Below are 22342 nucleotides of genomic sequence, written 5' to 3' on the forward strand. Positions count from 1 at the left end.
AAACTCAATTTTCAAGGGGGGTATGAATAATATCGGGCACAAGTGTATATATATATATCTTTCAGTTAAGATATATATATATATATATATATATATATCTTTCAGTTAAGATATATATATATATATCTTTCAGTCAATATATATATATATATATATCTTTCAGTCAATATATATATATATATATCTTTCAGTCAATATATATATATATATATATATCTTTCAGTCAATATATATATATATATATATCTTTCAGTCAATATATATATATATATCTTTCAGTCAATATATATATATATATCTTTCAGTCAATATATATATATATATATATCTTTCAGTCAATATATATATATATATATCTTTCAGTCAATATATATATATATATATCTTTCAGTCAATATATATATATATATATCTTTCAGTCAATATATATAAATATATATATATATATCTTTCAGTCAATATATATAAATATATATATATATCTTTCAGTCAATATATATATATATATATATCTTTCAGTCAATATATATATATATATATCTTTCAGTCAATATATATATATATATATATCTTTCAGTCAATATATATATATATATATCTTTCAGTCAATATATATATATATATATCTTTCAGTCAATATATATATATATATATATATATATATATATATATATATATCTGTCAGTCAATATATATATATATATATCTGTCAGTCAATATATATATATATATATCTGTCAGTCAATATATATATATATATATCTTTCAGTCAATATATATATATATATCTTTCAGTCAATATATATATATATATCTTTCAGTCAATATATATATGTATATCTTTCAGTCAATATATATATGTATATCTTTCAGTCAATATATATATATATATATATATCTTTCAGTCAATATATATATATATATATCTTTCAGTCAATATATATATATATATCTTTCAGTCAATATATTGTTAATGTTTCGTACATGTCAGAGGTATCTGAATTTTCACAAAGGTTTATCCAACCACTCTTTCTCACCTTTGCACTAAATAAAGCCTACATTATGACACCTAGCTGGTATGTTCCAAAATTCATAATGATCAGTTAATTAGTTTAGGAGTGAATACAATACATACAAATATAAAAACATTCCTTTTATGTCGAGATAAAACTTTATTTTTCATTCCAACAATGAACTATTTTGGACGTCACTTATTTCTTGGTGAATATTCACTCTCCATCCAAGTTATGGTATGAACCCGGTCATTTCCCTCCAGCTATGGGTGAAATAGCAGATCCTGTTCAATATCGTGTTTGTTAATGATATTGCTTTCACCATAAAAAGGACAAAAAGGATTGATGTGTCATAAATCAACTCAGAAGTTTCTCTCTCTCTCTCTCTCTCTCTCTCTATATATATATATATATATATATATATATATATATATATAGAGAGAGAGAGAGAGAGAGAGAGAGAGAGAGCAATATAGAGAATAAATGACAAAAAGTTATATTCCAAAATTCATTATGTTGCCCATCTTATAATTTATTCCTTTAATTCAGTTGACTTATACAATACTTGACAGTATCTGTTTCATAGCACAAAATCAATCACTTAATTATTATATCAATCAGTGAATTTATTATGGCCTTAACTCATCAGGAGAAATAGCAACAATCAATCCGTCAAAAGGAATTGAAGTGTGATTTTACATGATAAAAATCCGAAAATTAGAAGAGGAACTTGCCAAGAGTTGTATAAGTCAACTGAATTAAAGGAATAAATTATAAGATGGTCAACATCATGAATTTTGGAATATAACTTTTTGTCATTTATTCTTTATATTGCTGTGTAATTACAGTGAGCTTCTTAAATAAAGATTGATATATAATAAGAAAATATCTTTCTACAGAAATGTGTGTGTGTGTATATATATATATATATTTTTTTTTTTGTATATATATATATATATATATATATTCTTTTTTTTTTTCATGAAAACAATGTACTTCATTTTTTTTTTAAATCCAAATTCTACTTATGTTTATCATGAGCTTCAAGTTTACAACTGTGATAAAAATTTTATCATATATTACCCATTTTTTGTTTGTATTTTACAACTTACCTTATAACAAGGCCATTTACTATAACGAATTGTTTCTATAACAAGGTTGTTTCCTATGACGGACTGTGTCTATAACAAGGTTGTTTCCTATGACGGACTGTGTCTATAACAAGGTTGTTTCCTATGACGGACTGTGTCTATAACAAGGTTGTTTCCTATGATGGACTGTGTCTATAACAAGGTTGTTTCCTATGACGGACTGTGTCTATAACAAGACTGTTTCCTATGACAGGCTGAGAGATTTAGTATTTGCCACGACTTTACGATGTCACGGGCGTTTGAAATAACGTCTTTTAAATGTACGTCAAGACGTGAGTGACTTGCAAAAATGTTGGTGCAAAAAATGGCTTAGCTGACAGTTAAAGAAATTTTTGGGCAATTTTTTAATATTTGTTGTCCGAGAGATCAATCTTTCTAATGATACCAGTTTTGTCAATGTTTGTTGCGTGTGTCGAAAGTTTTTCTTTTGTCTTTTATATAATAGGCTAGTGGGGGTGCCCAGGTGTTTGTAGGTGTGTGTGATGGGGAGGGGGTAAATCAAAACAAAATGTTTCAATATTAAAAAAAAACCGATGTAAACCAAAACAGCAAGCACAAAAAAATCGAGGTGTACGTGTAGGGGATGGGGGGGGGGGTAAATCAAAATATTTTAAAAAAAAAATCGAGGTGTACGTGTAGGGGAGGGGGTATATTCAAAATACTTAAAAAAAAAAAAAACGAGAATAAACTTCTTTAGAAAATCTGAAAAAACAATGTATGTCATGGAAAAAGAAAGAACGAATCCGCAAACGTGAAGCGGATGATGTTGGAACTTGTTAAAAAAAATTGGGGAAAAAAAAAAAAAAAAAAAAGATATCCTACATCACGATTCGAACTCGCAACCTTTAGATAATGACGCTGCTCTTTAACCAACTGAGCTAAGAAACTGAAATTGGGTCGGTTTTTGTAATTTAAAAAAAAAAACTAATTCAATAGACGTCGCCATTGGCGCATGTGTATATTGTTATCTTGTCATGAAGGAACGATTTTTTGCTACCCCTCCCTGTAAAAAAGCGAGCCGTTGAGGATGAAGGAATTAATGTTTTTAGCCAATTTTTAGATATTTGCCGGTCAAATCCATGGCCTTTGTCGAAAATTTTTGCAAGACATACAAACACACACACATACATTTTGCCTTTTATATATATATAGACTAGCGGGGGTGCCTGGCATTGTCTGGGTGTTTGGAGGATTGTTTGTTGGGGGAGGGGGGTTTACCCTGTTTAAATATTATAAAAAAAACACGATGTTAAAAAAATTGGAAAAAACAAAACAAAACAGTGTATGAACATAAAGAAAAAAATGAACGGCGAAAAGCAATCAACAAATTGACTGCTTATGTCATTAAAAAATTTTAAAGAATTACATTTTTTTTTTAATGTAAATAAGTAATTAATAAATTTCGAGAATCTATCAAAAACCTATTTTAATTTCTAAAAATGTTTTCAACACTAAAATATGTGTAATTCAACAATAACTCAAAACTTGCAATATTTATGGTGTAATGCCTACAAATTTCCATTAATCATTTTAAAATGATTTTTTTGTAGAAAAATTTAAACTACTTGATCGATTTATGTGATTTTTGGAATATGCCATTTTTATTTTGTCATTTGGACAAGAACCAACTTTGTTTATTCCAAGTTACCTGTCCCTTCTTTCATAGGAATTTGTAGCAATTGTCATATTTATTGCTGTTCTCAATATTTCTTTTTGGAAAATCAGGGTTCGTACAAACTTGAAAAGTTCTTGAATTTAGATTTTTGCCTTGAAAAGGCCTTATTTTTATTAACACCTTGAAAAAAATCCTTGAAAATATGGAAAATTTCTTGAAAAGGCCTTAAAAATTGTATTCTTTATGTCCAATAAAAGGTGTGACGAAATATTAAAAATAAAATTGAAATAAATACTATTAAATTATTTTTAAGTATATATAAATAAAATTACCCTTACCCCTCTCTAAAAAATACTTGTGCAGATGGGACTCACCAATGGTGACCTCCCCCCCCCAAAAAAAAAAGAAGTGATAATTTAAAATTAGACCATATATATATATATATATATATATATATACAGGGTGTCCATAAATCTGGCTACATAATGTAGCCAGACTTTGTGGAAGCATCCTCTAGATTATGTAGCCAGACTTTGTGGCCGCCCTGTATTTATGTTTTCTCTGTGATAAAAACATTAAGTGCAAATTCAAAATATAAGTTTAGTAAGCCAATTCAACGCAGATTTTTTTTTTTTTTTTTAATGAATAAACATTTATTTGTTTATAAATCAAACTGTTTGACATAATCGCGTCTTCATCAGGATAGACACAGTTTTTTGTTTTTCCTCATTTTTTTTTTTTTATTCCTCGTGGCATGATGCCACTAAGAATAGCAAGACCTATTTTGTGTTATCACCAATGATTTTTAAATGTCCAGGTTGGAAGATCAGTGTTTTCTCCATGAATATTCTTTCTTTTTTTTTTTTTTTCAACTTTTTTTGTCACAAGAAAGAAAAAAAAAATGTATTTTTTATGTATTTCTTCATATTGGTACTTTTCATGATATTTAGAATTCAAGAAAATACAGAAATGTGCATACTAGTCACGGGATGAAGATGAAAATTTGGCATTCCAGCATCGTCCTCGAGACATTTCATTATTGCATTACCTCCCTTGTTTTTTAGACGGTGATAGATGATTTGGTGTCCCTGACGAAACATCTTCCAACAAATATGTATTATATTATTTTATATGAAAATAAGTGGAACAATGTGAACAATTCTTATTTTATTTTAAAAAATGTGTAATATTTATTTCTTGTAACTGTTAATTTTACATAAAGCATTCTTAAAAGTAAAACATTTTTTTTAGAAAAGTATAATTCTTATGCCAAACTACTTATAATAATAATACAAATACTACTACTACTACTAATAATAATATTAAAAGCATAATACTAACAATTCGTCGGAGAATGTGATAAATTTCTTCGGTTAAAATGTCTGATGTTTCGTCGGGGACGCCAAATCTTCTATCACCATCTACAAAATGGGAAGTAATACAAGAAGAAATATGTCGGAATGCCGAAAAATTCCCCCAATTTTACTGTTTTGATGAGGGTGTGCAAAAAAAAAAAAAAAAGGCGTCCATTGAATCAGTGCACAAGAGCAGACAACCCTAATGCACATGAAAACTATCAACGCAATCAGTGATTACCTCCTCTTATTTTCTCTAATAAAACATGGCTTTGTCTGTCACTTATTGGTAAAAAAACGGCAAAATTATTTTTCATTAAAAAAAAAAAACTTGATCAATTTTGTGATTTTTGGAATATGCAATCTTCATTCCGTGACAAATAGGTACAATATAAAAGTTTTACTTCATTTTTGTTTATCGTTAAAAGTGCCAATCTGAATAAGCACCCCTCATTTTCATGGTAGTTCTTCCAGTTGCAACATTTTTAATAAATCACTCATCAATTGTCATACAATCGTTTTCATCCATTTTATTTCTTCATATTTGTAGCTTACCACTCATACCAGAGCCCTACGGACAAATTTATCTTTAGTTAACCTTTGATAACTAAATATTTTCGTTTACTAGCCAAATAGAAAAGTTACTAGCCAAACGCATATGATTTTTGGAATATAACATTTTGTTCCATAACAAGTACATACATCAAAGATTTATTTTTGTTTTTTAAATAACTGTAATTCTAAATATGCACTGAATTTTATGTTAAGATTTGAAATTATAAATATTTGAATTTCTTCAGATTTTTTTTTTTTTTTAAACAACCTTCATTAAAAGAAGTGTATATTGTTCTATTATACCTTTTATTGTTTAAATAATTTGACTTTGTTCGTTTTATAAAAAAAAATGGTTGAAAAAAAACATTTTTTACTCAGTAACCCTTTATGACCTAGTTGAACTAATTCGTTCAGTCATAAATAAATGAATATAACAGCATAAATAAAGTGGGAATTGATTCAAACACATCTTGTACGTATTAGTTCAGTATCTGGGTAGACAGCAGGTAGCTCCAGATTGCAACTGTCCATTGCTTACATTCAGTATGCCGTATCTGGGTAGACAGCAGGTAGCTCCAGATTGCAACTGTCCATTGCTTACATTCAGTATGCCGCCATCTGTCTCGGAGAGTGGAGAATTTCGTTTGTTGTCATGAACACACTTTTTTGGATAATAATCAAGGTAAATTTATAAAATACAAAAATTTTCAGTGGCAGTTTAATGAAAGATCGTTATTGTAAAAAAAAAAAAAGGCTTAAAATGATATCATTACCGTTTAAACAAACTAAAATTGACAATAAATGTTTTTTTAATCATCTACATCATGATCAAGGTCATAAAGGGTTAATTTATGTCTTCCTGTCTCCTTAAAAATCTGTCAATACTTTTAGTATGAAGAAAAAGCTTGACAAAATCATATCTAAAAAAAAAAATGTTACAAATTAGATTCTTTCCTGTTTTTCTTGGTCTTTTTCATCTTTTGACACTGAAAATGTTAAATTAAAAATTTATGAGGGGAGGGGATTAACTTTCTCCTCCACATACACACTCGAGGGCGGAGAGAGGTCTTTCATTTAATTTTGATTGTTTTATATTTTTTTTCTATTATTTGTTTTGTTTTTTTATGTATGTTCCCCTCTCTTTGCACAAAGAGTGAGAAGGAGATGGTGAAATTTATTTTGATTTCATTAAAAAAAATTTTTTTTTTTTTTCATTTATAAAAAATTTTTTTATTTTTAATTTTTATAATTTAACTTTTTAATTTTTTTTAATTAAGAAATAAGACAGTTATTATTAAAGACATTATTGTAAATTAATTTAGATAAAAAAAAAAATTGTTGCTATTCGCATTTCAAAAATTGACATTGCGGTTGTATTCATATAATGGTTGAAAAACTGGGTTTTGATTTTTTTCTCATTGTTTTTTTTTTTTTTATCATCCGATGAAATCACTATGGACTTCAAATTTGTACTTATTTTATAAAAATAAAGGTCGCACTTATTGTATAAAAAAAAAAAAACAACTTTTTTTTAAAAAAATTAAATTCTCAATAAAATTGAGTTGGGGAAAAAAAATTGACTTGTCTATTTTTTTTTTTTTTTTTTTTTTTTTTTTTTTTTTACATAGCTTGAACACTCGTTCCAGAAATAGTTTCTGAAAAATCGGAAACACTTGAAATATTTACTAAGCACAAACGACCATGATTCAAAATATTTCAACAAAAGCGTAAATCTGTTGTAAAACTGCATATCTCTGGCTTACAATGTAAAGATGAGCCAAAATCTAACCTCGACTTTATTTCTCCACAGGAAACATGTTGTATGAAGTATACCCAAACTTCCACCATGGAATAACTCAACAAATATGCGTCTGATTTGGATAAAATTGTACATTGTTACACTTATCAAAAAATGTATCGTGGAATGGAAAAATGAAAACGGCACTAATCCTCTGCAGATTTAACTGGCTTCCTCCAAAGGAGGAAGTTTCATGGAAGTAAAAAATTTACAAGTGGTCCCCAGTCGCATGTATATCCTCGTTAGGGGAGATGATGATGTTAGGTTTTTGTAACTCTTGCAAGGAGTTGTCAACATCCTCCTCCATACAGCGCCTCAAATTCCCAAATTGGTCACCCATTTTAGTACTGACCAGGCTGAACGTTGCTTAACTTTGGTACTCTGATGAGAACCTGTATGTCAATGTGATTATGCTGTATTTTAAACATTTTTAAATTGGAATTTTTCAGGGTTGTGTAAGATGTAGGACTTCATTAGCTACAATATGGACTAACTAGTGTTTCTCGATGATGAACAAAGCCAAAGTTATGTTTCTGGATTTTTTAGATTATTTGAATTATTCCGACTACATTCTTGAAATGTGAGAATAACACTCAAGATGGGAACAGTAGTCCAATTGATATAAAGAACCAAATTCATCGACAAATATGTGACGTTTACCTTTTCCTTGATCTTGAACTTTGATATCTCAAAATGAAATCAACTCTGAGTTCGACCATTAAGAATGTGTTTGTGTTCCTTCACAGCACCAGCTGTGATTGTTTACTTGTTATGCTGGTTCAAAGTCGTTATTTAATTCCAATATTTGTTGCAGTTTAATAGTCAGTCAGTGAAGCAACAGAAGAATTCTCGTGCCAAAGAAAATCGCAAAACCTGTTTGAAACAAACTTGTATTTTTTGGTGGTTCCAATAATAAAAAAAAAATATAATCTCACTTTCAATGCAATCCTCTACCTGTATAAGAGCCAAATATGAGGTGCAGTCAATAAGTTTCCAGACTTTTTTGTGCAGGCATTTAAAATTGTTGTAGGCTTTTGAAAATTCAGTAAGTTATTGCTTTATATCTTATGAGATGACTGACCAATCTTTATGATTTCAGGTCCAAATAAACAGCTACAGCAGTAATTGGAATACATTCTACTAAAGCCTGATTGTCACAGCTGGTGAATTTAAAAACTGCAAGTGAGGGCACTTTAGAAGAACGATATGCAATAAAATTTTGCTTTACACTTGGAAAAAATGCTACAGAAGCGTATGGAATGCTTCAGACTGCTTTTGGACCATCTTGCATGAATTGAGCAGTTTTTGAGTGGTATAAGAGATTCAAGAAAGGCAGAGAGCCTGTGAGGTATGATGAGAGATTTAGGAAGAGTAAGAAAGTCAGAACTGTGCATTTAGTAATTGCTCCTGGGCCAAACACTTCATTGATATCGCTAGCTATTTCAACAGCTTTTCGGCTTAACTTGGATCGATATAAGAAAATTTTGCAAATTTGCTTTTATTCCATCTTGTATTCACAGCTCAAAAAAGACAATTGTTTTAAAATGATTGATGATTGTAATTTAAATGATTAGATAGAGCAAAAAACATTCTTTTAAAATGATATATAAACTAAAGGTATTATAATGAAAACTTATTTGAAAATATATCATTTGAAATCAAAATTAAAAATTCTGCAAGAACTTTCTTCTCAGCCTAATGCATACTTGTCATGTTGAAAATAGTAATACATCCAAAAATTATGAAACTTCATCGAGTAGGAAGTTATTTATGGTTAAAAGTAATTTTTATTGAAAATTGGGTAAAGTTGCATTTTTCTTAGATGTTATAAAGTAGACAGTGAAGAATTCACCCATGGGACATGATTCGGAATTCAAAATTTAGATTATGCGACATTTGTCGTCGATAGCGATAAACATTTTTTTACTAAAGACAGTTGTTCTACTCAATGAACTTTCATAATTTTTTATCTTCCCGACATGACAATTAGTATTAGTGAAAGAATGATACTTTTTCTATAAAAAGGAAAGTTAACTTAATTACAAGAAATAAATTATTTTAGTATTATTATTATTATTATTATTAATAACAGAGGGTATAAGTATTTGGGAGTATTGGAGGGTGTAGGCATCATGAAAGAAAAAGTCAGGAAGGAGTATCTTAGAAGAGTGAAACTAATTGCAAAGTCGAAACTGTATGGAGGAAACCTAATGAAAGCAGTAAATGCATGGGCAGTCAGTGTTTTGAGATACAGTGCGGGAATTTTAGAATGGTCTGACAAGGATTTGCATGTCATGGATATCAAAACAAGAAAAGTTTTAACAATGTTTGGTATATTTCACATTCGAAGTAGCGTAGCAAGGCTGTATCAAAAGAGGAAAGATGGTGGGAGAGGATTGAAAAGTGTAAAAGATTGTGTTAGAACCGAGGTGATATCGTTGAAGGAGCATGTGGTTAGAAGTGAGGAGTGGATGCTTAAGGTTGTGGCCAATGAATTGGAGGTATGTGAGACCAAGGCTGATTATGTGAAACGTATGGATAGAGAAAGGGCAGAGGAACTGGCTAGGAAGAAAATGCATGAAAGGTTCTTCCAGGATATAGCAGAAGTGGCTGATGAAAGATCATGGCAATGGCTTAGAGCTGGGTATCTGGCTAAGAGTACTGAAGTTTTTGTTTGTGCAGCACAAGAGCAGGCATTAGGAACACGATTGTTCAAAAAAGTGGTTCTAGGAGAGGAAGTTGCTGCAGAATGCCGGATTTGTGGTAAGACCTTAGAGTCAATTGCGCACCTTGCAGCAGGGTGTAGTGGACTGGCCCAGATAGAGTACCGCAAAAGACACTACTGCATGGGACTCTGGATATAGTGGGAGGTGTGTAAGAGGGTTGGGGTGATGTGTTGGAAAATGGTTTCAGGAGGTGCCTGATGAAGTGAGGATGGCAAGGTAGAGGTATGGTGGGACAAAAGTGTCATAACGACCAAGCAATTGGAACATAATCGTCCAGATTTGGTTGTCATTGACAAGGTCTCAAAAAACTGGCAGATTGTAGACTTTTTAGTACCCTGGTACAGGAATGTGAGAGAGAAGGAGAACGAGAAGTGGAGCAATTATGCTCAATTGGCCTTGGAGATAAGGCGTATACATGGGGTTAAAACACAAATAATCCCGGTCATAGTTGGTAAACTACGAGTAGTATCAAGTCGTCTGGACAATTGAAAAAACTACAAATCCACAATGTTTTAGGCGGCCTTCAGACCTCTGCTATTGTAGGTACCACCAACATCCTTAGGAAAACCCTTGATCTTTGAAGCTCCTGGTTTGAAGCTGGGATTGAGGGAAATCCTCTGGAAATGAATCCCCTTCCCTTTCCAGAGAGACGTTGATAAACGAAATCAGAAGTATTATTATTATTATTATTATTATTTTTATTTTTTATTATTATCATTATTTTATTATTATATTTATTATTTTTATTGTTATTATTTTTTATTATTTTTATTATAATTATTTTATTATTATTGTTTTTATTATTATTATTTTTATTATCATTATGTTTTATTATCATTATTATTTTTTTATTTTTATTATTATTATTATTTTACAAAACATTGTTATCGCTAATATAAATCTCACCTGTCTGTTTAACTTTATGTTTGTTTGTATGTATGTATGTATGTATGTATGTATGTATGTATGTCTGCCTAAAGGCGACAAATTTTCATGAAATCGGTATCGTTTAAGAACTCGACTATTCAGACAAAAATATAAAAAAATTAGCTAAAAATATTAGTTCTTTCACCCTTAGTCGGGCACTTTTCTACAGGGATGTTTTTTCGCCGATATTTTCGAAAGTCATCCTCTCTTTTCGATTGACTAGCCTTAATTTAAACCTACGTCACTTCCAGTTTGGCATGGGCACAACAGCAAACACGTCACGTTTTTTTTTTCTCAAATTCTTTTCTTCCTTCACAGTATGGGTTCGAGCCTGCCTACCTACTACCACTTTTTTTTTTTTTTTTTTGCTCAACAAACACCTCCAAACACCCGGACAATGCCGGGCACCCAGGCTAGTTTAAAATAAAGTAGTTGAAAAAAAAAAATCATTTCGTAATCGTGTAATATTTATTCCTTTACTTTCTGGCACCGTCAGACTTCCACTTGTTTGGACCTCTGAAGGATGCATTATGTGGACAGCATTTCATAGACAATAATGCCGTAATTGCAACCGTGAAAAAATGGATCGCCTTTGCAGGCATTGATTTTTACGACCGAAGCATTGCGTTTTTGTTTGCTTGTTTTTTCTCCTTGAGAACCTGCCCTGAAAAAGTTCTCTGCTCATCTCTGATGCATAATCCTATAGGCAGATGGTCTTTACACTGTCTGCCACAACAACGTATGTAAATGCCTCCATTCGAAGATTTGTGGAGAGATGCAGCTTGGCAGATGGTCAAACATCTGGAAACGTGAACCATCACCAACAACATCAAACGGAAAAGTGACAATGTTCGATGACAAAGACATGCAGATGTATAGTTGAGGTTTAAGAACATTACATCACGAGGAATGACAACAGGACACAAGCGTTTGGTTGTACGATGTACGTGAGATCTTTTATTAACTCCACATTTCTCTCCTCCACTTGTGGAGAGCTCAGGTAAAGGATAGATAACTTAGCATTGACTTAACATGTTATTTTTAATTTTTTTTTTTTTTTTTTTTTTACGTCCACTTCTGACATCATGTGTAGTTAACGAATAATGAGAACAGAACACAAACATTTGCTTATTCATTTAAGATGTACGTGAGATCTTTTATTAACTCCACAACGACAGTGCATTTCTCTCCTCCACTTGTGGAGAGCTCAGGTAAAGGATAGATAACTTAGCATTGACTTAACATGTTATTTTTTTTTTTTTTTTTTTTTTTTTTACGTCCACTTCTGACATCATGTGTAGTTAACGAATAATGAGAACAGAACACAAACATTTGCTTATTCATTTAAGATGTACGTGAGATCTTTTATTAACTCCACAACGACAGTGCATTTCTCTCCTCCACTTGTGGAGAGCTCAGGTAAAGGATAGATAACTTAGCATTGACTTAACATGTTATTTTTAATTTTTTTTTTTTTTTTACGTCCACTTCTGACATCATGTGTAGTTAACGAAGAATGACAACAGAACACAAACATTTGCTTATTCATTTAAGATGTACGTGAGATCTTTTATTGACTCCACAACGACAGTGCATTTCTCTCCTCCACTTGTGGGGAGCTCAGGTAAAGGATAGATAACTTAGCAATGACTTAACATGTTATTTTTTTGACATCATGTGTAGCTAACGAAGAATGACAACAGAACACAAACGTTTGATTATTCATTTAAGATGTACGTGAGATCTTTTATTGACTCCACAACGACAGTGCATTTCTCTCCTCTACTCGTGGAGAACTCAGGTCAAGGATAGATAACTCGGCATTAAGTTAACAACAGGCGAGCAGATATATAAAAGACAAAGCCATTTAACTAGAAATTGTAATTTGGAACAAGCCTGAAAGAATTGCATGCATTATTGATGTTATTGCCGTAAAGGACTTTGGTCTTAACATAGCCACATGGGAAAAGATAAAATATCAGGAGCTCAAGAATCATGTAAAGACGACAGTCTTTGGAGGAAATAAACACTATGTTGCATGAGGGACTGAACAGGAGTTTTCACCGGCTGGAGTTACGCCCCCTTACCGGTATACTCATGTTTGGCAGATGTAAGTAAAGACGCCATTTTTTATAGAAGCTGATCTGTCGTTATGTCTTATTCAATCTATTGACATCCTCGATAATGACACATGGTGGCCGCGAGTGGGATAAAGATATGTACAAAAGGATAAGAAGCGGAAAGTTATTTGCAGAAACAGATAAGTAACTTTATTGTTCTTGTTTAAAATTGTAATTCGTACTTACGTCACGTGGAGAAAAAAAAAATGTCGGAAGGAAGCATGGAAGAAACAAACAGACCAGTGGCTGGCATAAGACCACCAGCGCCCTTATGTATGGAAGATAATTTATCGGCGAACTGGAAGTTGTTTAAACTGAAATAGTATAACTACGCCATTATTACGTGTTTGACAAGACAGTCATTACAATATCAAACGGCACTTTTGCTTCACACGTTGGGAGATGACGCATTGAAAGTTTACTACGGATTTCAATTTCTAACACCTGAGGATGAAAGAACACCCACCGAAATTATTCAGGCATTCGATAAATACGCCATAAGGGAAACGAATGAGACCTACGAGCGTTATGTATTTCATTCTAGAAAGCAAGGAGGATCAGAGACTGTGGAATCCTTTATTACGGCACTTCGGACGTTAGTAAAAACGTGCAATTTTTGTGACAATTGCGTTTCATCAGTACTCAGAGATCAGGTAGTGCTGGGAATACACAACCCCCAGACACAAGCTGAATTATTGAAAATAAGACAGACTTACAAAAATGTATTGACATTTGTAAGCTGTCTGAAAATGCCACGGTCCAGTCCAGAATCCTAAGGCCTGAAGGAGTGAATAAGGTTGATTTTAAACCGAGGAGAAAGACATCGGCACAAACTGACAGAGATTGCTGGGCGTGTTCACTGCGGCATGGACCGAGAAAAGAGTTATGTCCTGCATTTGGCAAGACCTGTTATCAATGTAATGGGAAAAACCACTTTGCCGCGAAATGCAAAGTATCAAGGAAAAAGAAGGTGCAGGCTGTCAAAACCCAATATGAGGGCCAGGAAAACGACAGTAGTAGTTCAGACTATGGACAGGTAGACAACATAACGATTAAGGAAAAGGTGAATGCTGTGAGTCAAGAGGTGATAAAGGCGGAAATGATGGTGAAAGGAAAACCAATTGCTTTTCAGCTCGATAGTGGAGCGTCCATGAACATATTGAATGTGAAACACGTGATTGGAAAAACACTGGAACATTCAAATAAGACCCTTGTCATGTGGAATGGAGCAGAAGTGAAGCCGTTAGGAGAGCGTCGAGTTAAAATGATAAACCCAAAACTGGACAGAAATATGCAGTTAAGTTTGTCATTGTGAAAGAAGATTTCCATCCTTTACTGGGAGCAAATGCAATCCAGAAAATGGAACTTGTCACAATCAATAACGACAAATTCAAAATGGTCGCCAAAGTTTCCCAAATGAATGAATCCAGCACCCAGTACTCGGACAGCATTATCAATGACTTCAGAGATGTATTCAAGGAAGAATTGGGTCAATTACCAGGAGAGGTACATTTGCAGGTGGATCCAGGAGTAACACCAAATGTTGCAGCAACATGGAGAATACCAGTGGCACTTAAAGACAAGCTAAAAGTCGAGTTGGAAAAACTGGTTAAGAAGAATTTTATTGAACCAGCGAGCGACCCAACACCATGGGTAAGTGCGTTAGCACTGCTAACTAAGAAAAATGGAAGCCTGCGGATATGTATAGACCCAAGACCACTGAATAAGGCTCTGAAGAGGGAACATTTTCAGTTACCTACACTGGACGATTTACTACCAGAACTGGCTGACAGCAAGGTATTTTCTACCCTGGATCTACGAGATGGATTCTGGCATGTAAAATTAGACAAAGTCAGCAGTCGCTTAACAACATTTGCTACACCATACGGTAGGTTCCGGTGGAAGGTTTTACCTTTCGGTATTTCTCCAGCTCCAGAGATATTTCAAAAGACCCTTTTTAACAATGTGTCCGATTTGGAGGGGGTGGTTAACAAAGCGGATGATCTTCTGGTGATTGGGAAGGGTAAAACGCTGGGAGAAGCAACAATTGATCATGACCTAAAACTCAGGAAACTGTTGCAGAGATGTTGTGATTGCAGGATGCGATTGAATGCTGGAAAATTGAACTTACGACAAACTATATCTTTCCTGGGACACATAATAACCAGTGATGGTTTACTTCCTGATCCTGGGAAGGTAAGAGCCATAAAAGAGATGTCGTGTCCAACAGATGTGAAAGGAGTGCAACGATTGGTTGGATTCGTGAATTACTGGCAAAATTTCTACCTCACATATCTGATGTGATGGCCCCAATTCGGAATTTAGTGAAGGCAGATGTGCCATGGACATGGTCCCAAATCCATGAAGAGGCTTTTGGGAAAATTAAAGAGTTAGTGAGTGAGGCACCAGTGTTGAGGTACTATGACCTCAACAAATCTTTGGTCATCCAATGCGATGCAAGTGAGAAGGGCATGGGGGCTGCACTACTATAAGAAAGTCAACCCCTAGCCTATACCAGCCGTGCACTGACCGACACAGAAACTCGGTATGCACAGATTGAAAAGGAACTACTAGCAGTAGTCTACACATGTGAACGGTTTCATCAATATACGTTTGGTCGACAGATAACAGTGCTAACCAATCATAAGCCACTGGAGGCGATTATGAAAAAAGAATTGGTGAAATGCCCAAAACGACTTCAAAACATGCTGATGCGACTACAGACTTACGATGCTACAGTTCTGTACCATCCAGGTAAGAAAATGTTCCTTGCAGACACGCTATCAAGAGCATACATCTATGCATTGAGCAGTGAAGATATGGATGATGAAGATGATGTCAAGGAAGCAGAATATATTCCTGTAACAGAGAGAAGGCTGCTTGAACTGCGCTCAGCCACGAAGGAAGACAGAAGCATGCAGCAGTTACAGCAAGTAATTCTGGAAGGATGGCCAGAAGAAAAAATACATCTTGACGCAGAGGTGAGACCATATTTTAACATGCGGAATGAAATGACGGTGCAAGATGGTTTAATTTTCAGAGGAAACCAGGTAGTGGTTCTACTGACACAGCGGGCGGTGTTGAAAGAAAAGCTGCATTCCACACACCTGGGAGTAGAAGGATGTTGCAGAAGAGCAAGAGAATGCTTGTATTGGCCAAATATGAACAGTGACATCAAAGACTATGTGTCAAAGTGCCCCACATGTAGAAAATATGAAGTCGCCAACCCGGCAGAACCATTAATGGTCCATGAAGTTCCTGACAGACCCTGGGCGAAAGTGGGAGTAGATCTCTTTAAGTTTGCAGATAGAGACTATCTGTGCACAGTTGATTATATGAGCAACTTCTGGGAAATCGATCATCTTCTCAATACACAAGCAAAGACAGTGATAACTAAACTTAAACACCATTTTGCACAACATGGAATACCAGATCAGGTCGTAACTGATAATGGGCCTCAGTTTAGTAGCCAGGAATTTTCTACCTTTGCAAAAAAGTGGTGTTTTACACATACACCTCTCAGTCCATACAATAGCAAGGCAAATGGCAAAGTGGAATCTGCGGTAAAGATGGCAAAGAACCTTTTCCGGAAAGCGATGGACGATAAGGCTGATCCATACCTAGCAATGTTGGATCACAGGAATACGCCAGCCAAAGGTCTCTTATCACCAGCTCAGAAGCTGATGTCAAGGAGAACAAAAACACTTCTCCCAACCAGGGAGGATTTACTCAAACCAGAATTGCCCAAAAATCTGAGAAAATCAGTGAAGCAAGACCGCAGGAGGCAAGAACATTCTTTCAACCACAAAGTAAAACCACTTAAACCATTGTATCCTGGAGATGTAGTACAGATGAAACCACACATAAATGGTCAAAAAGAGTGGAGGAAAGCTGTTGTATGGAGGAGACTGGATGAGCGATCATACCATGTAAAAGTGGATGGGGACTTATATCAACGGAATAGAGTAGATTTGAAGAAAACTGCAGAGACACCCCCACTCACATCAGGAATACACCAGCCATATGAAGTGCAGAGCGAGTTACCCAAGAATACAGGGCAGAGTACAGAAGAGATATGTAACTCAGAACCACCTCAATATGAAGGTGAAATAAGAGAAAACCTCAACCCGACCCCATCCCCAACAAAACCAAGTCCGGAAAGGTTGCGGATAACACGGTCAGGAAGAATAATAAGAGATCCTGTGAGATTCAAGGATTTCACAACATAAGTGAAAGGGCAGAATAATCCCTGTTAGGTAGGAGGGTAGTCAGCCCAAGGAATGCCTAGATCACTGTGTTTTGTAGACTGTTTTAATTCTTATCAGACTTTTTGTTGTGTTTTTTTTTTTGTTTTGTTTGTCTTTATCTTCTGTTTTTATTATTGAGAAAAGGGAAGATATTGCATGAGGGACTGAACAGGAGTTTTCACCGGCTGGAGTTACGCCCCCTTACCGGTGTACTCATGTTTGGCAGATGTAAATAAAGACGCCATTTTTTATAGAAGCTGATCTGTCGTTATGTCTTATTCAATCTATTGACATCCTCGATAATGACACACACTATACCGGCTGTGATAGGAGCAGTGGCCCAATGAAAAATAAAATCTGAAGAAATATTTGAAAATAATCCGTGGAAGACTAAGCTGTGACGAAATACAAACAGAAGTCGTAAAGGCAACGACGTCTATTTTTTAAAAAGCCGTTGGATTTATATATTTTATTTTGAAAAATAAACAAGTTTACAAAACAAAATTAGGCACAAGGCCAACCAAAAAAAAAAAAAATGGAGATGGGGGGGGGGTCTATGGACATCCTTGTCACTGTATCTTTGAGTTATCTGAGTCAGGGTATCCCAAAGTGGGCTCCATGGAGCCCTTGTGTGAGTGAGACTGAGGGTCTCCAGAAGCCCCCCCCCTTTTTTTTTTAATTTTTTAAAAAAGGACCCAATGCTTTATATGGAAAAATAAAATGGCTGCAAACATTTAATTATTGATTTTTTTTTTTACTGGAAAGCGATATGATACATAACTACAGGTGTACAGAATTTCAGAATGGTACTTGAAAAAGAAAATTTAAAAAATTAACAAAAAATGCAATTTTTGATGAAACAAAAACGAAAAAATGGCTGTAAACACGAAATATAGTAAAATCACGAACAGGGACACTTAATGAACAAGTATAAATTAAATTTGAAATTAATGTTTTTCATGTTTATTTTAGAAATTATCTTGTAAGTTCTCTATAAGAATCCTTTGTCCTGCTCAGGAGGGGTCCCATGGTGTTCTGAAATTTGAGAAACCCTGATCTAAGCCAATCTCAGCTAGATTTTTCAGTCGCTATACCACATTCACGCTAGGGTTGTCCTACGATAAGATTTCAAAATCAATTCAACTCGTAATGAAAATCAAGTGGCAGGTAGGAAGGGGCTTGATCTCTTAAAACTAATTCAAGTAAACATATACACTCCCATTCACTCTAGCCGCTCTTGTAACGATCTCTTAAAATAACGGTTTGCTATTCAAATCCAGGTGATGGGTTGCAGGTGCTTGCCGCCTCTTACTGGACACTAGACGCTCCTCAACGTAAAACGAAAACCTCGCGCATATATTAACGATGGGAAAAACATTCATGTTCAAAATTAAAAAAATAAAAAAAATGAGCAAAGCAAAACACAAGAAGAAGGATACGATTAAACTTCGTCTGACGTCGATCTTACTCGCCTCCCATCCGAGCCAATCAATCGCCGCCGGACACAGCTGCGCAACGAATCAACACCTTTTACAACACAGCGATGATAAGATCCTTCCACATTCTTTGCTCTTCAATTTTAGAAATGTTAGTAAAAAAAAAAAAAAAAAAAAAATTCCAGTCCAACACCCCTCCTAGGCCTCTCAAAGTTCGAACATAATATATTTTCCCACAGTTCATTTAATCGCCAGCTTGTTCTGTTTAGGCTAGCAAAAAATAAATTAAGACAATCTGGACTTTCGTAGGTTGTATAGAAAATATGGCCGCCTGATGCTGACGTCACTTGAAAACTTAAAAATTGCGAGATCCGGATATAGGAAACGAAATACTTTATATTTTTTGACACAATAAATAAATAAATAAATAAAATGAAATAAAAACAAAGGGCAGACCTAAAGATTATTGCCCCCGTTTCTATTAAGATTTTTTTTTTTTGTCTTTATTTCAATTCTTTCAGCGGATTATAATCGAATGGACACTAGTCTGCCAGATTATAAAACAAATTTAAAAAATAGTAAATATTTAAATATCTATGATGAGTGCTCAGTTACTAATACAACGTTCTAGTAAATCGATCACCCATTTTAGAACCACCCGACGTTTTAGGCCAAATTTCGCGAATTTACCCGTTTTAAAAAAGTATTTTAGCTTTGTTTAAATTTCACTTTTTAAAATAATCCCAATAAAAGCTAAACTGCTTTAAAAAAAAAAAAGAAAAAAAAAAGCTAAATTTGCGAAATTTGGCTTAAAAACGTCGATGATCGATTTACTAGAATGTGGCATTAGAAACTGAGCACTCCATTACAAATATTTTAATATTGAAATTTTTCTTTCTTTTTTGTTTTTTTTAATGATTTAATAATCCGCTGAAAAAATTGAAAAAAAAAAAAAGCTGAAAATAAAAATAAATAGAGAGGGGGCAAGATTCTTCAGGTCCGCCAAATAAATAAGTAAATTCTCTCATGTTTGCAGGAATTCATATGGAGGGAGGAAGGAGAGAGAGAGAGAGAGAGAGAGAGAGAGAGAGAGAGAGAGAGAGAGAGAGAGAGAGAGAGAGAGAGAAACTAATAAATTTGGCAACAAAATGCCATGATGCATAGTATCAAGTAATTCTAATTTGTAAATAAAATATTTTGAAATAATTTCACTTTCGTTTTGCTATTTGATTTTATCCGTCTTATTTCTGACGTTACAGGAAAGGAAGTTGAAACTACTTTATAAATAAATGTTATTCTTAGAAAAATTGAAAATTAAAGATAATTAAAATAATAAATAATATTTCACAAAAATTTAAATTTAAATTATACAAATGAACTAGCAGATCAAAGTCCGTAAGCGACCAAGTTCTCTCTGATTCTTCTCTTCTGATCTTGATCACGTGATACAATGGGTAAAGGGGTGGCTGGTTACTTTTTTTTTGCATCTAAAACCAAGCTTTTGTCTTTACATCATATGCCCCTGCTATGCACTCTCTAAATGCCCCAACTGAAAACTAAAAAGAATTGTGCCTTCGCACTAATGCACAAGTGCCGTTTTTAAAATTATTTTTAATTTTTATTTTTTTTAAGTATAGGAGGAATTCTCGACATAAATCATTTTAGTATTTTTATTTATTTCTTCCCAGCTCAACACCTACCTTTAAAATGACGACTTTTAAAAGTTTTCGGGTATGCTGAAAACGAATATCACATTTAAAATTTGCGCAAACAAGTAGTTTGCTGGAAATTAAGACCTTTATTATCCAATGTAATCCCACTAATGGCCATGTTTTCCCCCAACTGAAAAGTACTCATGTGCATGCGGAGGAGTGTCAGAATTGGCATTAAAAAGAGTGATTATGTAGACTTGCTATCTTTCAAAGTTTATAACAATATGAATAATGTAATTTAAACCCCATTTTTTTTTCAATAAAAGGAGCAAAGACTAAACTTAAAAATAATAAAATATACACTATTTTTTTTAATTGGTTTTCTTTAAAAAAGATTTCACGAAATCCAACGAATTTGAACTTAATCTAAAAATAATAAATATATATATATATATATATAAATTCAAAAACTCACTTCCTATATAAAATACTAATCAATGGATGCTTCCATTCTTCGTTTATGAGAATTTGTCCGTATTTATATTTTATATTCCATGTATTTTTTAAATAAAAGAATTTTTTTTAAACAACCATCTGAAAAGGCCGCCATTACGGAAGCATTAACCGGTGTTAATAAGCCGGTGTTTGTTTGTTTTTTTTTTTTTTGCCTTTCTTCCTGTTTTGAAATGGATTAAAGGGCTATAAAACGTAAAAACAAAATATATACACACACAAAAATTCATATGCACAGAGAGAGAAAGAGAAAAATAAACAAAGCTAACTATAGAATAAATCAAACAATGACAGATGAACTGTGAAAATAAATGTTAAATATATTACAATATGTATGAATTCTTATGTTCGATACAATTTTTTTCCTCGTTGTTAACTTTTAACAATTAAATAAATATTGTAATAAGCCTTGTGCGTGAAAAATATGGGTCACCGTAGTTAAAAAATGGTAATCTTTATATTTATCAATTTTTGCCTTAAAGAAAAAAACTCCCGACGAATTTTTGATTTTTTTCTTCTCTCAAAGAAATACATGAGTTTTTGATTTAATTTATTTTATTTTTTCTTTATGGAGTGATTTTTTTTTTTTAATTTCTAAAAAAAACATTGAATGAAATAGAAAAAATTGTCGTAATTGTACGAAATTTTCTGGACAGTATAACAAAAAAATCAACGTGGTTTTTAAAAAAAAAAGGTTTTAAACTTTGGACTTTACAGGTAAATTTGCAAATAACTATTCTTTTTTTTGTTGTTTTAAATTAGCTTATTTTATTTATTGATCTTTTATCTTCAATTTGTGATATGTAAATTTGATGTGAGAAAATTAATTATTTTCATTTGAATAAACATTTCAAAATGGTGGGGTAAATTAAAAAAACGCTTGTCTAGAATATCATATTCGGTTTATTGGAAAGAGCATAAAATTTCACATTGACCGTAAAAATTGAACCATTAGAAAAATTTTGATAGATTGTTAAAGTTTAAAAATAGAAAAAAATTTAACTCGTAAAATTCAGTTCATTTCATTACGTAAAAAAATGGCTGCATGAACGCACGCAGGCACTTTGTAAACACTGTTTTTTTTTTGTTTTTTTTTTAAATAAAAAAATAATATTTTCATTATTTTTTAAACAACTTTAATAGTTTATTTTGGAAGTATATCCCATAAAGAAAATAAATAACCCACTTTAAAAAGAAAAATTACGAGTTTTTTAATATTTTATTCGCAGTTTTG

The 22342-nt window shown here is 32.9% G+C and overlaps 1 long non-coding RNA gene across 1 annotated transcript; it reads left to right on the forward strand.

The window, feature by feature from the left end:
* The first annotated feature begins 1512 nt into the window (after positions 1-1512).
* LOC145246164 (uncharacterized) lies at positions 1513-7265 on the forward strand. Its single transcript, XR_013863102.1, has 2 exons — positions 1513-2732; positions 2792-7265. It is a non-coding gene; the product is annotated as an uncharacterized LOC145246164 (long non-coding RNA).
* Positions 7266-22342: the final 15077 nt, after the last annotated feature.

The sequence above is a fragment of the Euprymna scolopes genome, chromosome 23, assembly GCF_053919585.1.
Source record: "Euprymna scolopes isolate OS-2025 chromosome 23, ASM5391958v1, whole genome shotgun sequence".
Lineage (NCBI taxonomy): Eukaryota > Metazoa > Mollusca > Cephalopoda > Sepiida > Sepiolidae > Euprymna > Euprymna scolopes.